General features: G+C 52.4%; 12 non-coding genes and 2 pseudogenes across 12 annotated transcripts; all 14 read right to left on the bottom strand.

The window, feature by feature from the left end:
- Window positions 1-259: 259 nt before the first annotated feature.
- Window positions 260-378, bottom strand: LOC123174210 (5S ribosomal RNA). Its single transcript, XR_006486852.1, has one exon. It is a non-coding gene; the product is annotated as a 5S ribosomal RNA (ribosomal RNA).
- Window positions 379-675: 297 nt separating this feature from the next.
- On the bottom strand, window positions 676-794 carry LOC123174164 (5S ribosomal RNA). Its single transcript, XR_006486809.1, has one exon. It is a non-coding gene; the product is annotated as a 5S ribosomal RNA (ribosomal RNA).
- Window positions 795-1,091: 297 nt separating this feature from the next.
- On the bottom strand, window positions 1,092-1,244 carry LOC123174160 (uncharacterized; annotated as a pseudogene).
- A 297-nt stretch (window positions 1,245-1,541) lies between these two features.
- Window positions 1,542-1,660, bottom strand: LOC123174216 (5S ribosomal RNA). The gene has a single exon (XR_006486857.1). It is a non-coding gene; the product is annotated as a 5S ribosomal RNA (ribosomal RNA).
- A 297-nt stretch (window positions 1,661-1,957) lies between these two features.
- Window positions 1,958-2,076, bottom strand: LOC123174212 (5S ribosomal RNA). Its single transcript, XR_006486854.1, has one exon. It is a non-coding gene; the product is annotated as a 5S ribosomal RNA (ribosomal RNA).
- A 297-nt stretch (window positions 2,077-2,373) lies between these two features.
- On the bottom strand, window positions 2,374-2,492 carry LOC123174209 (5S ribosomal RNA). The gene has a single exon (XR_006486851.1). It is a non-coding gene; the product is annotated as a 5S ribosomal RNA (ribosomal RNA).
- A 297-nt stretch (window positions 2,493-2,789) lies between these two features.
- Window positions 2,790-2,908, bottom strand: LOC123174185 (5S ribosomal RNA). The gene has a single exon (XR_006486828.1). It is a non-coding gene; the product is annotated as a 5S ribosomal RNA (ribosomal RNA).
- Window positions 2,909-3,205: 297 nt separating this feature from the next.
- On the bottom strand, window positions 3,206-3,324 carry LOC123174218 (5S ribosomal RNA). The gene has a single exon (XR_006486859.1). It is a non-coding gene; the product is annotated as a 5S ribosomal RNA (ribosomal RNA).
- Window positions 3,325-15,980: 12,656 nt separating this feature from the next.
- On the bottom strand, window positions 15,981-16,099 carry LOC123174206 (5S ribosomal RNA). The gene has a single exon (XR_006486848.1). It is a non-coding gene; the product is annotated as a 5S ribosomal RNA (ribosomal RNA).
- Window positions 16,100-16,396: 297 nt separating this feature from the next.
- LOC123174217 (5S ribosomal RNA) lies at window positions 16,397-16,515 on the bottom strand. Its single transcript, XR_006486858.1, has one exon. It is a non-coding gene; the product is annotated as a 5S ribosomal RNA (ribosomal RNA).
- Window positions 16,516-16,814: 299 nt separating this feature from the next.
- Window positions 16,815-16,972, bottom strand: LOC123174168 (uncharacterized; annotated as a pseudogene).
- A 297-nt stretch (window positions 16,973-17,269) lies between these two features.
- LOC123174176 (5S ribosomal RNA) lies at window positions 17,270-17,388 on the bottom strand. Its single transcript, XR_006486820.1, has one exon. It is a non-coding gene; the product is annotated as a 5S ribosomal RNA (ribosomal RNA).
- A 297-nt stretch (window positions 17,389-17,685) lies between these two features.
- LOC123174190 (5S ribosomal RNA) lies at window positions 17,686-17,804 on the bottom strand. The gene has a single exon (XR_006486833.1). It is a non-coding gene; the product is annotated as a 5S ribosomal RNA (ribosomal RNA).
- Window positions 17,805-18,101: 297 nt separating this feature from the next.
- Window positions 18,102-18,220, bottom strand: LOC123174204 (5S ribosomal RNA). The gene has a single exon (XR_006486846.1). It is a non-coding gene; the product is annotated as a 5S ribosomal RNA (ribosomal RNA).
- Window positions 18,221-18,439: the final 219 nt, after the last annotated feature.

Here is an 18,439-nt window from a genome sequence, read left to right as displayed (position 1 = left end):
TCCCAGCTCCACTACAAAGACGATTGAACATTGCTTTGGCCGCTCCCTCTCAACTACGGAGACGAGTTTAACGCGGTTTCCACCCCTCCCTCTCAACCGCACCAGTGCACGCTTGCCGCGCCACAACGCCGACGCTGGACCCGTGAATCGTGAGCACCCAGCTATGACTTACCGCACTCGTGCAAAATAATAAAACACGGTAAATATATTACTTACACGTGCGTTTTGTTTTGCAAGCGGCGCGAAAAAAATTAAAAAGGGAATGCAACACAAGGACTTCCCAGGAGGTCAACCATCCTAGTACTACTCTCGCCCAAGCACGCTTAACTTCGGAGTTCTTATGGGATCCGGTGCTTTAGTGCTGGTATGATCGCATCCGACATGTTACCCCGGTTTTCGTCCCTTATCCTTGCCCCTCCCAGCTCCACTACAAAGACGATTGTACATTGCTTTGGCCGCTCCCTCTCAACTACGGAGACGAGTTTAACGCGGTTTCCACCCCTCCCTCTCAACCGCACCAGTGCACGCTTGCCGCGCCACAACGCCGACGCTGGACCCGTGAATCGTGAGCACCCAGCTATGACTTACCGCACTCGTGCAAAATAATAAAACACGGTAAATATATTACTTACACGTGCATTTTGTTTTGCAAGCGGCGCGAAAAAAATTAAAAAGGGAATGCAACACGAGGACTTCCCAGGAGGTCACCCATCCTAGTACTACTCTCGCCCAAGCACGCTTAACTTCGGAGTTCTGATGGGATCCGGTGCTTTAGTGCTGGTATGATCGCATCCGACATGTTACCCCGGTCTTCGTCCCTTATCCTTGCCCCTCCCAGCTCCACTACAAAGACGATTGTACATTGCTTTGGCCGCTCCCTCTCAACTACGGAGACGAGTTTAACGCGGTTTCCACCCCTCCCTCTCAACCGCACCAGTGCACGCTTGCCGCGCCACAACGCCGACGCTGGACCCGTGAATCGTGAGCACCCAGCTATGACTTACCGCACTCGTGCAAAATAATAAAACACGGTAAATATATTACTTACACGTAGGTTTTGTTTTGCAAGCGGCGCGAAAAAAATTAAAAAGGGAATGCAACACGAGGACTTCCCAGGAGGTCACCCATCCTAGTACTACTCTCGCCCAAGCACGCTTAACTTCCTAGTACTACTCTCGCCCAAGCACGCTTAACTTCGGAGTTCTGATGGGATCCGGTGCTTTAGTGCTGGTATGATCGCATCCGACATGTTACCCCGGTCTTCGTCCCTTATCCTTGCCCCTCCCAGCTCCACTACAAAGACGATTGCACATTGCTTTGGTCGCTCCCTCTCAACTACGGAGACGAGTTTAACGCGGTTTCCACCCCTCCCTCTCAACCGCACCAGTGCACGCTTGCCGCGCCACAACGCCGACGCTGGACCCGTGAATCGTGAGCACCCAGCTACGACTTACCGCACTCGTGCAAAATAATAAAACACGGTAAATATATTACTTACACGTGCGTTTTGTTTTGCAAGCGGCGCGAAAAAAATTAAAAAGGGAATGCAACACGAGGACTTCCCAGGAGGTCACCCATCCTAGTACTACTCTCGCCCAAGCACGCTTAACTTCGGAGTTCTGATGGGATCCGGTGCTTTAGTGCTGGTATGATCGCATCCGACATGTTACCCCGGTCTTCGTCCCTTATCCTTGCCCCTCCCAGCTCCACTACAAAGACGATTGCACATTGCTTTGGCCGCTCCCTCTCAACTACGGAGACGAGTTTAACGCGGTTTCCACCCCTCCCTCTCAACCGCACCAGTGCACGCTTGCCGCGCCACAACGCCGACGCTGGACCCGTGAATCGTGAGCACCCAGCTATGACTTACCGCACTCGTGCAAAATAATAAAACACCGTAAATATATTACTTACACGTGCGTTTTGTTTTGCAAGCGGCGCGAAAAAAATTAAAAAGGGAATGCAACACGAGGACTTCCCAGGAGGTCACCCATCCTAGTACTACTCTCGCCCAAGCACGCTTAACTTCGGCGTTCTTATGGGATCCGGTGCTTTAGTGCTGGTATGATCGCATCCGACATGTTACCCCGGTCTTCGTCCCTTATCCTTGCCCCTCCCAGCTCCACTACAAAGACGATTGCACATTGCTTTGGCCGCTCCCTCTCAACTACGGAGACGAGTTTAACGCGGTTTCCACCCCTCCCTCTCAACCGCACCAGTGCACGCTTGCCGCGCCACAACGCCGACGCTGGACCCGTGAATCGTGAGCACCCAGCTATGACTTACCGCACTCGTGCAAAATAATAAAACACGGTAAATATATTACTTACACGTGCGTTTTGTTTTGCAAGCGGCGCGAAAAAAATTAAAAAGGGAATGCAACACGAGGACTTCCTAGGAGGTCACCCATCCTAGTAGTACTCTCGCCCAAGCACGCTTAACTTCGGAGTTCTGATGGGATCCGGTGCTTTAGTGCTGGTATGATCGCATCCGACATGTTACCCCGGTCTTCGTCCCTTATCCTTGCCCCTCCCAGCTCCACTACAAAGACGATTGCACATTGCTTTGGCCGCTCCCTCTCAACTACGGAGACGAGTTTAACGCGGTTTCCACCCCTCCCTCTCAACCGCACCAGTGCACGCTTGCCGCGCCACAACGCCGACGCTGGACCCGTGAATCGTGAGCACCCAGCTATGACTTACCGCACTCGTGCAAAATAATAAAACACGGTAAATATATTACTTACACGTGTGTTTTGTTTTGCAAGCGGCGCGAAAAAAATTAAAAAGGGAATGCAACACAAGGACTTCCCAGGAGGTCACCCATCCTAGTACTACTCTCGCCCAAGCACGCTTAACTTCGGAGTTCTGATGGGATCCGGTGCTTTAGTGCTGGTATGATCGCATCCGACATGTTACCCCGGTCTTCGTCCCTTATCCTTGCCCTTCCCAGCTCCACTACAAAGACGATTGTACATTGCTTTGGCCGCTCCCTCTCAACTACGGAGACGAGTTTAACGCGGTTTCCACCCCTCCCTCTCAACCGCACCAGTGCACGCTTGCCGCGCCACAACACCGACGCTGGACCCGTGAATCATGAGCACCCAGCTATGACTTACCGCACTCGTGCAAAATAATAAAACACGGTAAATATATTACTTACACGTGCGTTTTGTTTTGCAAGCGGCGCGAAAAAAATTAAAAAGGGAATGCAACACGAGGACTTCCCAAGAGGTCACCCATCCTAATACTACTCTCGCCCAAGCACGCTTAACTTCGGAGTTCTGATGGGATCCGGTGCTTTAGTGCTGGTATGATCGCTGTCGTGGTTCTAAGCTTGACAGTAGAGTGGGGGGTAGGTATGAAGAGGCAAGGTTCTAGCTATGGAGAGGTTGTAGACACCAGGGATGTACGAGTTCAGGCCCTTCTCGGAAGAAGTAACAGCCCTATGTCTTGGAGCCCGGAGGCGGTCGAGTGGATTATGAGTATGTGAGTTACAAGGTGCCGAACCCTTCTGCCTGTGGAGGGGGGTGGCTTATATAGAGTGCGCCAGGACCCCAGCCAGCCCACGTAGGAGAGGGTTTAAGGTGAGTTAAGTCTGGGGCGTTACTGGTAACGCCCCACATAAAGTGCCTTTACTACCATAAAGTCTACTTGATTACAGGCCGTTGCAGTGCAGAGTGCCTCTTGATCTTCTGGTGGTCAAGTGAGTCTTCGTGGTCGAGTCCTTCAAGACAGTCGAGTGTGTCCTTCGTTGGTCGACTGGAAGGCGACTTCTTCTAAGGGTGTCCTTGGGTAAGGTACTTAGATCAGGTCCATGACCCTACCCTAGGTACATAACCCCATCATTAGCCCCCGAATGGATTGAGGCTTCGAGTGAGGAAGGAGTTGATGTTGTTTCCGATTAACCTTTGCGCTCTGGTCGTGCGTTGTCCTGGACCAAAGAATCTCTTCGTCGACAGTGAGCAACTTGTCTTCAGTCGACTCGATCCATTCTATTCTTGCGTCGAGTGGTCTTTCGGGCTTCGACGATCTCCGAGCGACGGATCGCTGGAAACCCCGTGCTTGACAGACTGATCTGCTGTTCGCGGATTCCGCGGGATGCGAAATTTGGGGACGCGCGCGAAGTGGAGCGGACCGCGGCGTTCGGATGGGACGGGACATAGACGCCTCGATCTCTGCGCCGCTTTTTTCGCCACGTATCCCGTCTGCATAACTGTTCCTGATATGATTAGATCGACCGGGCCCACCTGTCATCCACTCGGAAGGGACCTTATAAATGCGCCCGGCGAGGATTTCTGTACTGCGCCTCAGTCATTCTCTCTCTCTCTCCGCTCCCTTCGTCCCCGTCCAGCACGCTCGCTCTCACCCCCGCACAACTTCCCCATGCGCATCTCGCCGGCAACCATGGCCAAGGAGAAGACGGCGGCGCTGGAACGTGCGAAGAAGGCGTCGGCGACGGAGAAGGCAAAGGGGAGATCCACCAGCCGCGGCGGGTCCTCGTCCAGATCCCGCCTGCCGAAGGGCTGGGTCCAAGGAGACCATCACCGAGAATGACCTCCTCGACATGGCCAACGAGGGCTTGATTCCTCATGGAGCTGCGAGGCTTCCGGGGAAGGAGTGGCAGCCCCAGCCAGAAGAGGGTGAGTGTGTGCTCTTGGCCACCCATGTTGATCGTGGATTTTCCTTGCCGCCAAGTGTTTTCTTCCGTGGCTTCTTGAATTTCTTTGGAGCGCAGCTCCACCACTTTACCCCAAACTCTATTGCCTATCTTGCTGCGTTCGTGTCCATGTGTGAGGGTTTCCTGGGCTGTCGACCGCACTGGGGTTTGTTCAAGCATATATTCACGTGTCGATCTCAGACCGTGAAGAAGGCGAGCCCAGGTGATGAGAGAACCCGAGTCGTCCAAATGTGTGGGGGTCTGGGGATCCAGGTGAGGAATAAGAGCACCTTCCCGCCCATGACCTTTCCCGAGTCCGTCAGAGGCTGGCAGTCGACTTGGTTCTACTGCCAGGTCCAGTCGACGCCAGGGCAGTCGAGTGGACTCCCTCCGTTTACCATGGATCGAGTGAACAAGCCCTCCCCTCTAAAGCTGATTCCGGAGGAGAAAGCTGACGTGAAGATGTTGATGGAGCGCGTGGTGCAGTTGGTTCGGGAGGGAGTGACGGGCATGGACCTCCTGGAGGTCTTCCTCAGGCGTCGCATCCAGCCCCTTCAGTTCCGGAGCCACTGCATGTGGTTGTACCGTGGGACCGAAGACGAGACTAGAGTCCATCCAGAAGCAGTCGACGACGTCACTCTGGAAAGATGGATGGTAGCCGTTACCGGAAACAAGGATAACCCACGCGGAGCCAGAAGGATTCCTCCACTCGACCACAACAGCGATCCAAACAAGGTACACTTGCCCTGCTCTTCACTGCGCTCTTGTCGCATTCATTTCTGTTTACCCTGCCGACTGGTCGACTGATCCTTGTCTGGACATCTGCTAGGCCCTCACCGAGCTGTACTCGATGCCCAATGGGGCACAAGCTTCGACTGAGGAGGGCGAGGCGAGCGGGGGCGAGAGCCAGGAAGAGGAGGAATGGGACTCGGATGTTGCAGAGGATGATGACGACGATGATGATGATGATGGTGATGAAGATGACGTCGAGGACGAGGAAGAAGAGGAGGAGTAGGTCGTACCACCGCACTCAGAAAGGCGGTCGAAGCTTGTCCATGACCCTTCGACCGAACGTGGTAAGGGGGTTGCGACCGCCACTCAGTCGACCAAGCGCCCTCGGACCACCTCTCCGGTGCCGACTGAAAGGGCGCCGAAGCAGCCCAGGGCGGCCTCGTCGAAGCCGATCAAGCTCCCGCCGAAGATGAAGGTGTCCATCCCCACCATATCAGGGTAACCGTGTTGTTCATATTTTCTTATTTTGTGTGAACTTTGTCTCTGGTCGACGCTGAAGTTAGTCGACTGATCCTTTGGAGTTGCAGTGCTACCACTTCTGAAACCTCGGCCCGGGCTGATGACCACGAGATGGAGGACGCAGCAACTTCGAACCCAGGTACTGTATTCTTAACGCCATTCTTAGTCGACTGACTCGCGATCTCTGATCCTGATTTTTCTCCGTAGCTCCACCCAATACTGTTATCAATCTCCCTGATGATGATGAGGATGAAGAGCCGCTGAAGCGCAAGAGGAGTCGGAAAGCGTCCGCCAGTAAGGTGGCTCAGGATGTGACGGCGCCTGAGATTCTGACTGTGGAGGAAGAGAACACCACTCGACACACGGTGTCCTTCGCAGATCCATTGACGAGTGCTCAGCAGCCCTCCCTCTTCACGACGCACCACGTCCCAGAGGACCAAGCTGGCGCAGCGAAGGAGGCGATACGCCAGGCGGGAATCATGATGGAGCAGCTGAAGACCATCCGGGATGCGAGCCAGGCGGCTTATGACGCCAGTTCTGCCCTCTAAAGCAATGTCCAGGTCAGTCGACCACTGTTTGTTCTGTTGGATATGCTACCAAAAACTTTTCCTTTCCGGAATTTATAGTAGTCACCCACTGGGTGTGTCGAATAAACTCCGTGTTAGCGGGGCCACGCTGAGTGCACCCGCTGGGTGTAGTCCCCAAGGCTAAGGTCGACTGCTGGCAGTCGGCCTTAGGCTTTATGATGTCAATTTTTCTGTCAGTCAAGTATGTCGACTGGATTTCACAAACCGGTGGGGGCACGCTGAGTGCACCCACTGGGTGTAGTCCCCGAGACTGTGGTCGACTGCTTTCAGTTGATCACAGTCTTAGAGAATGCATCTCGCTCTTTTTTTTTTGAGGTCGACTGGTCGACTTTGTCTTCAACAGGATTAGTGGGGGCACGCTGAGTGCACCCACTGGGTGTAGTCCCCGAGACTACGGTCGAATGCTTGTATTCGGCTGTAGTCTTAGAAACGTGTGTTTTTTCCTTTTTCACTCGGAAGTGAATTATATTTGACATTTAGTCGATTGGTTCTTCGCAGAACTCTTGTGATCTTGTGGCTCGCTACTCTGAACTGGAACACAAGCACACTCAACTCGAGCTGAGCCTGAAGCTGGTTCAGGAGAAGCTGACGAAGGCAAAGGAGGATACCGAAGGTATGTTTGGTGAGACCCTGACGACTGCTTTCCCCTTGCTTGTTTCAAAATCTGATCTTGCTGTAACTTGCAGGTAAGGTAAGGGAGGCCCAACAGAAGAAAGACCTTGAACTAGCTGAGAAGATCAAGCTTGCTGACGAGAAGTTAGCTTCAGTCACCAAGCTTGAACAAGACAATACCAATCTGAAAGCTGCTCTTGGGATCGCCAACAAGGAGATCAGTCGACTAAAAACTGATAAAGCTGCCCTGACCGACCAAGTCAGCAAATTGACTGGGAAGAAAACTGATCTGGAGGCCTTCCTGAGTAGTCTTGCCAAGAAGCTGTTTCTTATGCTTGAAGGTAAACCTCTATGCTTGGCAAACATTTCCAATTGTGGTTTTTCCATTCGACCATCCCCATGACTTAGTGATCATCCTTGCAGAATTCTGTCAAAACTTTGAAGAAGAAACTAGCCGGCTGGAGCCAAACCTCGACCCCGTCAATTCTCCGGTGAACGACGAAGTTGCCATGGATGTTTTCCGACTGGAGTCTCGTGTCGCAGTTGTCGTGGACTATCTTGCAAGGCTGAAGGCCGCCACATCTCGCATCGACTCGACACTCTGGCCTAAGGAGACACTTCAGAATGACCTTGACTCGCTGATGGCCCGGTTGAACACGATCCCTGGACGAGTGCAGGAATGGAAGAAGTCCTCGGCTCGGTGTGGTGCAGATGTTGCTCTGTGTCTGGCCCGAGTCCACTGTAAAGATGCACGAGAAGAGAAGCTGGCGGCCCTTCGTGTGGCCAATACCAAGAAGCACGACTTCAGGTCCTTTATGGAAACTTTCCTTGCAGCTGCCACTCGGATCGCCGACGGAATTGACCTTGATGAATTCGTTGCTCCTTCCAGCCCTCCACAGGAGGGGTAAAAAACTTCTTCTGGCTCGACGCTTTAAATTTGCCTCGGTATGCCGAGTGGAATTGTAACCGATAAACCTTAACAGGCTTAACGCCTGAGCACTCTCGGTTCCTTTAGATATCGATTCAAACTTGAATTTGGTGCTTGAATACGATTGCCTTTGGCTCGAAATGTCTTTTGCAGGTTCAAAGCAAGGCGCCTTTACTGCGATCGACTTTTTCTTCAGTCCACTTAGGCGAGCACTGGGCTGCAGCTAAGCCCCCGAGTGAGAGGTTTACTCTTCACTCGGCAGGATTTTGATAACTTAGGCGAGTGCTTGGACTGCAGCTAAGCCCCCGAGTGAGAGGGTTGCTCTTCACTCGGTAGGATTTTGATAACTTAGGCGAGTGCTTGGACTGCAGCTAAGCCCCCAAGTGAGAGGGTTGCTCTTCACTCGGTAGGATTTTGATAACTTAGGCGAGTGCTTGGACTGCAGCTAAGCCCCCGAGTGGAAGTCTGGCTTACCACTCGGTAGGATTTTGATAACTTAGGCGAGTGCTTGGACTGCAGCTAAGCCCCCGAGTGGAAGTCTGGCTTACCACTCGGTAGGATTTTGATAACTTAGGCGAGTGCTTGGACTGCAGCTAAGCCCCCGAGTGAGAGGGTTGCTCTTCACTCGGTAGGATTTTTATAACTTAGGCGAGTGCTTGGACTGCAGCTAAGCCCCCGAGTGAGAGGGTTGCTCTTCACTCGGTAGGATTTTTATAACTTAGGCGAAACGGATTCGCAGCTAAGTCACCCACTGAGGGGAATTTTATTGGACAAAAATAAAAAGTGACAGAAATTATGGAGGAACTATGACACTATTATTTTGAGGTCCATGAACTACAGAAGTACTTTATTGCAACTCATCCGAGTGATAAAACTTAAGTGTAAAATGGGCGGAGTAGTTCCGCGTTCCAGGCTCGGGGCTCGTCGATATTATGCTCGACGTTGTAAAGAGGGTACGCCCCGTTGTGGAGAACCTTGGTGACGATGAAGGGGCCTTCCCAAGAAGGAGCAAGCTTGTGTGGTTTGTGCTGATCCACTCGGAGAACTAAATCCCCTTCCTGGAAGGCTCGACCTCTCACATTTCTGGCGTGGAAACGACGCAAATCTTGTTGGTAGATGGTCGAACGGATCAGAGCCATCTCCCTTTCTTCTTCTAAAAGGTCGACTGCGTCCTGCCGCGCCTGTTCAGCCTCTGCTTCGTTGTAGATTTCAACTCGAGGAGCATTGTGGAGAAGATCACTCGGCAAGACTGCTTCAGCTCCGTAGACCAAGAAGAATGGAGTTCTTCCGGTCGACCGATTAGGTGTGGTCCGCAGCCCCCAAAGCACTGAGGGAAGTTCGTCTACCCAGGCTCCAGCCGCGTGTTTGAGATCACGCATCAGTCGAGGCTTCAATCCCTTAAGAATCAGTCCATTAGCTCGCTCTGCTTGTCCATTCGACTGCGGATGGGCGACTGAAGCGTAGTCGACCCGTGTGCCTTGGGAGTTGCAGAAATCTCTGAATTCCTCTGAGTCAAAGTTCGACCCATTATCCGTAATGATGCTATGCGGGACTCCATATCTGAATATTAGTTCCCTGATGAAGCTAACAGCAGTACCGGTGTCGAGGTTCTTGATTGGTTTAGCCTCGATCCACTTGGTGAACTTGTCGACTGCCACCAGTACATGCGTGAAGCCACTTCGTCCTGTTCTCAAAGGACCGACCATGTCCAATCCCCATACTGCGAAAGGCCAGACGAGTGGGATGGTCTTCAGAGCTGACGCAGGCTTGTGCGACATATTCGAGTAGAACTGACATCCCTCGCACTTATCCACTATATCTTTTGCCATTTCATTCGCCTTTGGCTAGTAAAATCCGGCTCGGTATGCTTTGGCCACGATGGTCCGAGAGGACGCATGATGACCACAGGTCCCCGAGTGAATATCATTGAGGACGAGTCGACCTTCTTCTGGTGTTATGCACTTCTGACCAACTCCAGTCGCGCTTTCTCTATATAATTGTCCTTTGATTACGGTAAAGGCCTTAGATCGACGGACGATCTGTCGAGCCTCTTCCTCATCCTCCGGAAGCTCTTTTCTCAGGATATATGCGACATACGGAACTGTCCAGTCGGGAATGACCACCAAAACCTCCATGATCAAGTCGACCACTGCTGGGACTTCAACTTCAGTCGGATCTGTGGCACTCTTGGGCTGTGGAGTTTCTTCGGTGAAAGGATCTTCTTTGACTGACGGAGTGTGTATATGCTCCAAGAACACACCACTCGGAATGGCTTCTCTCTTGGAACCTATCTTTGCTAGATCGTCAGCTGCTTGATTTTTCAGTCGGGGTATATGATGGAGCTCCAACCCCTCGAACTTCTTTTCCAGCTTCCTCACTGCACTGCAGTATCCAGTCATGGTTGGGCTTCTCACGTCCCACTCTTTCATCACCTGATTGACCACTAAATCCGAGTCGCCATAGACCATCAGGCGACGGACGCCGAGTGAAATGGCCATGCACAACCCATATAAGAGGGCCTCATATTCTGCCTCATTGTTGGAGGAATCAAAGTGAATTTGGAGCACATATCTGAGCTTATCTCCTCTGGGGGAAACCAGGACAACCCCAGCACCGGAACCATTCAACATCTTAGAGCCATCAAAAAACATGGTCCAATGCTCCGAGTGAACTTCAGTCGGCTGCTGCTGTTCAATCCACTCGGCGAGGAAATCTGCTATTGCCTGGGACTTAATGGCTTTCTTTGCCTCAAACTTGATATCAAGGGGAAGAAGTTCAATCGCCCATTTGGCCACTCGACCAGTTGCATCTCTGTTGTGCAAAATCTCTGATAGTGGAGCGTCGCTGACGACTGTGATGGAATGATCAGAGAAATAATGAGCAACCTTCTTTGTGGTCATGTATATTCCATACACAAGCTTCTGATAATGAGGATATCTCTGCTTGGATGGAGTCAAGACTTCAGACAAATAATACACTGGGCGCTGAACTTTGAGAGCTTTTCCTTCTTCTTCCCGCTCGACCGTTAGCACAGTACTGACAACTTGTCCTGTGGCTGCGATATAGAGCAACAACGGCTCTTTGCTGATTGGAGCAGCAAGCACCGGCTGGGTGGAGAGCAGAGTTTTGAGCTCGGCAAACGCTGCATCAGCTTCTGGAGTCCACTCGAACTTGTCTGTCTTCTTCATCAGTCGGTAAAGAGGCAATGCCTTTTCACCGAGTCGTGAGATGAATCGACTTAATGCGGCCAAGCATCCAGTAAGCTTCTGGACATCGTGCACTCGCACAGGGCGTTTCATTTGGAGAATAGTGCCAATCTTTTCTGGGTTAGCGTCGATTCCCCGTTCGGAAACAAGAAAACCGAGTAACTTGCCACCAGGAACTCCAAATGTGCACTTTGATGGATTGAGCTTGATATCATATCTTCTGAGGTTGGCAAATGTTTCGGCGAGATCAGCGAGCAGGTCGGAACCTTTTCGTGATTTGACAACAATATCATCCATATATGCTTCCATATTCCGACTGATTTGAGTGAGTAGACACTTCTGAATCATTCGCATAAATGTGGCTCCGGCATTCTTGAGGCCGAATGGCATGGTGATATAACAGAAGCACCCGAATGGAGTGATGAAAGCTGTTTTTACCTCGTCGGGTCCGTACAGACGGATCTGGTGGTACCCGGAGTAGGCATCTAAAAAAGATAGCCTCTCGCATCCCGCGGTCGAGTCAACAATTTGATCTATGCGAGGGAGAGGAAGATGATCTTTCGGGCAGGCCCGGTTGATGTGCTTGAAATCAATGCACATTCGGAGCGACTTGTCCTTCTTAGGAACCATGACGACATTAGCGAGCCACTCGGAGTGGTATATCTCTCGGATAAATCCGGCCGCCAACAGTCGAGCCACTTCTTCACCGATGGCTTTTCTCTTCTGGACGGCGGACCGCCGAAGATGCTCTTTGACTGGTTTTGCAGATGAGTCGACTCTTAGGCGGTGCTCAGCCAGTCCCCTGGGAACACCTGGCATGTCAGCGGGCTTCCATGCAAAAATGTCCCAGTTCTCACGGAGGAACTGGATGAGCGCTTCTTCCTATTTTGGGTCGAGTGTTGTGGAGATGCGGGTCGGAGCTGCATCAGGGTCGGTCGGGTGAATGTGAACAGGCTTCGTCTCACCGGACGACTGGAATGCAGACTCTGTGGCGGGTTTCTTTGATCGCAGCAAGTCACTCGGATCTGCGTTTTGCTTGTATTCTTCGAACTCGACCGCTGTCACCTGGGAATCGGCAATCTTGGAACCCTTCTGAAAGCACTCCTCTGCCTTTTTCCGATCACCGGTGACAGTGATCACTCCTTTGGGGCCGGGCATCTTCAATTTGAGGTACACGTAGCATGGTCGAGCCATGAACCGCGCGTAAGCTGGTCTCCCCAAAATGGCATGATATGCACTCTGAAAATTCACGACCTCAAACGTCAGCTTTTCTTTGCGAAAATGCTTCGAATCACCAAACACCACGTCCAAAGCTATTTGGCCGAGTGACTCGGCCTTCTTCCCTGGTATAACTCCATGAAAGCTCATGTTACTAGTGCTCAGTCGGGACATCGGAATGCCCATTCCTTTCAGTGTGTCTGCATACAACAAATTCAGCCCACTTCCACCATCCATCAGCACCTTTGTCAGTCGAGTGCCTTCGACAACTGGATCGACGACCAAAGCTTGCCTCCCCGGGGTGGCAATATGAGTCGGGTGATCAGATTGGTCGAATGTGATGGGTGTTTGAGACCATTTCAGATAATTTGCTTTTGCTGGGGCAACCATGTTCACTTCTCGGTTAATGACCTTCAGTCGACTCTTGCTTTCCACATCCGCAAAGATCATCAGAGTGGAGTTGATATGCGGATATCCTTCCTCACTGTCCTCCTTGTCTTCGGCCTTGTCCGACTCCTTCTCCTTGTCCTTAGACTGTTTTCCTTGAAACTGCTGGATCAGGAGTCGACATTGGCGAGTGGTGTGCTTCGGGTAAATGATATTCCCCTCTTCGTCTTTCTTCGTGTGAATGTGACATGGCATATCCATCACGTCGTTCCCTTCTTTATCCTTTACCTTCTTGGGGTTCCAGGATCCTTTTGGTTTCCCCTTAAACTTTCCTTGAGTCACGGCCAGAGCCTCTCCAGGAGCTGCCGGTTCAGCCTTCCGCTTCTGTTTCCGACTGGTGTTTCCTTTTTCCGACTGACTCGGCTTGTGCTTGCCGCTTCGGAGTCGGTCTTCTTCTTCGCCGTTGGCATACTTGGTAGCAATCTCCATCATCCGACTCAAGGTCATGTCACCGGTTCGACCAAACTTCAAACTCAGTTCTCTGTTCTTGACACCATCTTTGAAGGCGCAGACTGCCTGATGATCAGACACATTCTCCACAGTGTGGTGCAAAGTGATCCACCTCTGAATATACTCTCTGAGAGTCTCATTAGCTTTCTGCACGCAGACTTGCAACTCTGTCAAACCAGCTGGTCGCTTGCAAGTTCCTTCAAACGTTCTGATGAACACTCGGGACAGATCTTCCCAAGTGTAAATGCTGCTAGGAGGCAATTGAGTCAACCATGCCCTGGCAGAACCTTCCAGCATGAGGGGCAAGTGCTTCATGGCTACCTCGTCGTTCCCACCACCAATCTGAACTGCCACTCGGTAGTCTTCAAGCCAAGTTTCAGGCTTAGACTCACCAGTGAACTTGCTGACTCCTGTTGCCAACCTGAAATTGGGAGGGATAACTGCGGCTCTGATAGCTCTGCTGAAGCATTCAGGACCAGAAACATGCACTCGACTGCTTGTGGGTACATATCTGTCGAGTCCACCTCGATGGGCTCTGTTCCGGTCGACCAATCCTTGCACGATAATGGATCGCGCGTCGAAGCCTGGTTCTCTGGGGTCGACTGGAACCCTACGCCATGTACTGTACTGACGCCTATCATCTGGCTGCCGAGGAGCGTAAGACCCACCCCTCGGAGGGGAATTGGGCACTCGACGCCTATCATCTCGGTCGAGTCTGTCGCCATATTGATCTCGCCGATTCTCGCGCCCTTCACACCGCGGAGGCGATCTGGGGCTGTGAGCCGACTGAACCGTATTCACAGTGACGGATCGACTGTGAATTCTGTTGCGCGACTGAGACACGGCTGAATTCTGATCTCCTGCTGCCCGGAGCAGATCCCTGATCTGCAGCAAACCTCTGCCAGCTTCCGACTGCAAAGGCTGGATGGACTCTACTATACGGGTCGCAGCTGCTAAATTCTGAATTGGGGTTCGATATACCTGAGTTGGCGGGAAGAGTTGACGTCGACTGGTGTCGGGAACTCGTTGCCGCGCGCGCTCGTCGAGTGCTCGCTGAAGGTTCTCCAGTCGAGTGCGCTCGGCCAAATTGGCCAGATGCGCCTCCTCCAAGGCATGAGCCTCGGGGGTTTCTCCTGCGATGGGAATACGCAGGGGATCCTCGTTCCTGCGGCGAAGTTCCTCTCTTTGCAGAGAGTCGAATGGCTCGGGCTGGTACTCTTCGTAGCCTCGTGTAGGGTCGCCGCCGTCGCCTGCTCCACCACCACGGGCGAAGCCAGGGGGACTGTGGGGCCCGTCGACCATCAAGATTTCTTCCGCTGGATCACTGCTACCGCACTCGGACGCAGTCTCTACGGGGCCAGTCGACAGAGCGAACAAGTCGTAGAGAGATTCGTCGGGCTCGATTGCCGCAACTTGGGTGGTGGCCGATTGGCGAGCCACCGCGTGCCTCACCCATCGCTGAAGCCTCGACCGGCCCGAGCACTTGCGCTGGCGGGATACCGGGAGGGTGGACGTTGGAGGAGCCAACCGATACTGGGTCGATGGTTGCCGCAGCAGAACGCCGCGGACATATGCACGAAAATGCGTCGCACCGCGGACGGGGAGCGCATCAACGTCGAGTGGAGCCTCATGGAGCCACGCGGAGTCGTCGGCGATGAAGGTGAGAGTGCCGAGACGGATCTCTTGACCCCCGACCAAAACTCCAGCAGACACCATGATGAAAGTACACGGAAGAATCGCAACTTCTCCACAAAATCGCTAAAACACCTGCCCCACGGTGGGCGCCAACTGTCGTGGTTCTAAGCCTGACAGTAGAGTGGGGGGTAGGTATGAAGAGGCAAGGTTCTAGCTATGGAGAGGTTGTAGACACCAGGGATGTACGAGTTCAGGCCCTTCTCGGAAGAAGTAACAGCCCTACGTCTCGGAGCCCGGAGGCGGTCGAGTGGATTATGAGTATGTGAGTTACAAGGTGCCGAACCCTTCTGCCTGTGGAGGGGGGTGGCTTATATAGAGTGCGCCAGGACCCCAGCCAGCCCACGTAGGAGAGGGTTTAAGGTGAGTTAAGTCTGGGGCGTTACTGGTAACGCCCCACATAAAGTGCCTTTACTACCATAAAGTCTACTTGATTACAGGCCGTTGCAGTGCAGAGTGCCTCTTGATCTTCTGGTGGTCGAGTGAGTCTTCGTGGTCGAGTCCTTCAAGACAGTCGAGTGTGTCCTTCGTTGGTCGACTGGAAGGCGACTTCTTCTAAGGGTGTCCTTGGGTAAGGTACTTAGATCAGGTCCATGACCCTACCCTAGGTACATAACCCCATCAATCGCATCCGACATGTTACCCCGGTCTTCGTCCCTTATCCTTGCCCCTCCCAGCTCCACTACAAAGACGATTGTACATTGCTTTGGCCGCTCCCTCTCAACTACGGAGACGAGTTTAACGCGGTTTCCACCCCTCCCTCTCAACCGCACCAATGCACGCTTGCCGCGCCACAACGCCGACGCTGGACCAATGAATCGTGAGCACCCAGCTATGACTTACCGCACTCGTGCAAAATAATAAAACACGGTAAATATATTACTTACACGTGCGTTTTGTTTTGCAAGCGGCGCGAAAAAAATTAAAAAGGGAATGCAACACGAGGACTTCCTAGGAGGTCACCCATCCTAGTACTACTCTCGCCCAAGCATGCTTAACTTCGGAGTTCTGATGGGATCCGGTGCTTTAGTGCTGGTATGATCGCATCCGACATGTTACCCCGGTGTTCGTCCCTTATCCTTGCCCCTCCCAGCTCCACTACAAAGACGATTGTACATTGCTTTGGCCGCTCCCTCTCAACTACGGAGACGAGTTTAACGCGGTTTCCACCCCTCCCTCTCAACCGCACCAGTGCACGCTTGCCGCGCCACAACGCCGACGCTGGACCCGTGAATCGTGAGCACCCAGCTATGACTTACCGCACTCGTGCAAAATAATAAAACACGGTAAATATATTACTTACACGTGCGTTTTGTTTTGCAAGCGGCGCGAAAAAAATTAAAAAGGGAATACAACATGAGGACTTCCCAGGAGGTCACCCATCCTAGTACTACTCTCGCCCAAGCACGCTTAACTTCGGAGTTCTGATGGGATCCGGTGCTTTAGTGCTGGTATGATCGCATCCGACATGTTACCCCGGTCTTCGTCCCTTACCCTTGCCCCTCCCAGCTCCACTACAAAGACGATTGTACATTGCTTTGGCCGCTCCCTCTCAACTACGGAGATGAGTTTAACGCGGTTTCCACCCCTCCCTCTCAACCGCACCAGTGCACGCTTGCCGCGCCACAACGCCGACGCTGGACCCGTGAATCGTGAGCACCCAGCTATGACTTACCGCACTCGTGCAAAATAATAAAACACGGTAAATATATTACTTACACGTGCGTTTTGTTTTGCAAGCGGCGCGAGAAAAATTAAAAAGGGAATGCAACACGAGGACTTCCCAGGAGGTCACCCATCCTAGTACTACTCTCGCCCGACTTCCCATGAGGTCACCCATCCTAGTACTACTCTCGCCCAAGCACGCTTAACTTCGGAGTTCAGATGGGATCCGGTGCTTTAGTGCTGGTATGATCGCATCCGACATGTTACCCCGGTCTTCGTCCCTTATCCTTGCCCCTCCCAGCTCCACTACAAAGACGATTGTACATTGCTTTGGCCGCTCCCTCTCAACTACGGAGACGAGTTTAACGCGGTTTCCACCCCTCCCTCTCAACCGCACCAGTGCACGCTTGCCGCGCCACAACGCCGACGCTGGACCCGTGAATCGTGAGCACCCAGCTATGACTTACCGCACTCGTGCAAAATAATAAAACACGGTAAATATATTACTTACACGTGCGTTTTGTTTTGCAAGCGGCGCGAAAAAAATTAAAAAGGGAATGCAACACGAGGATTTCCCAGGAGGTCACCCATCCTAGTACTACTCTCGCCCAAGCACGCTTAACTTCGGAGTTCTGATGGGATCCGGTGCTTTAGTGCTGGTATGATCGCATCCGACATGTTACCCCGGTCTTCGTCCCTTGTCCTTGCCCCTCCCAGCTCCACTACAAAGACGATTGTACATTGCTTTGGCCGCTCCCTCTCAACTACGGAGACGAGTTTAACGTGGTTTCCACCCCTCCCTCTCAACCGCATCAGTGCACGCTTGCCGCTCCACAACGCCGACGCTGGACCCGTGAATCGTGAGCACCCAGCTATGACTTACCGCACTCGTGCAAATTAATAAAACACGGTAAATATATTACTTACACGTGCGTTTTGTTTTGCAAGCGGCGCGAAAAAAATTAAAAAGGGAATGCAACACGAGGACTTCCCAGGAGGTCACCCATCCTAGTACTACTCTCGCCCAAGCACGCTTAACTTCGGAGTTCTGATGGGATCCGGTGCTTTAGTGCTGGTATGATCGCATCTGACATGTTACCTCGGTCTTCGTCCCTTATCCTTGCCCCTCCCAGCTCCACTACAAAGACGATTGTACATTGCTTTGGCCGCTCCCTCTCAACTATGGAGACGAGTTTAACGCGGTTTCCACCCCTCCCTCTCAACCGCACCAGTGCACGCTTGCCGCGCCACAACGCCGACGCTGGACCCGTGAATCGTGAGCACCCAGCTATGACTTACCGCACTCGTGCAAAATAATAAAACACGGTAAATATATTACTTACACGTGCGTTTTGTTTTGCAAGCGGCGCGAAAAAAATTAAAAAGGGAATGCAACACGAGGACTTCCCAGGAGGTCACCCATCCTAGTACTACTCTCGCCCAAGCACGCTTAACTTCGGAGTTCTGATGGGATCCGGTGCTTTAGTGCTGGTATGATCGCATCCGACATGTTACCCCGGTCTTCGTCCCTTATCCTTGCCCCTCCCAGCTCCACTACAAAGACGATTGTACATTGCTTTGGCCGCTCCCTCTTAATTACGGAGACGAGTTTAACGCGGTTTCCACCCATCCCTCTCAACCGCACCAGCGCACGCTTGCCGCGCCACAACGCCGAAGCCATCCTAGTACTACTCTCATCCAAGGACGCTTAACTTCGGAGTTCT

This window comes from Triticum aestivum, unplaced genomic scaffold, assembly GCF_018294505.1.
Source record: "Triticum aestivum cultivar Chinese Spring unplaced genomic scaffold, IWGSC CS RefSeq v2.1 scaffold6213, whole genome shotgun sequence".
NCBI classification, from domain to species: Eukaryota; Viridiplantae; Streptophyta; class Magnoliopsida; order Poales; family Poaceae; genus Triticum; species Triticum aestivum.
This window is presented reverse-complemented; position numbering and strand designations above follow the sequence as displayed.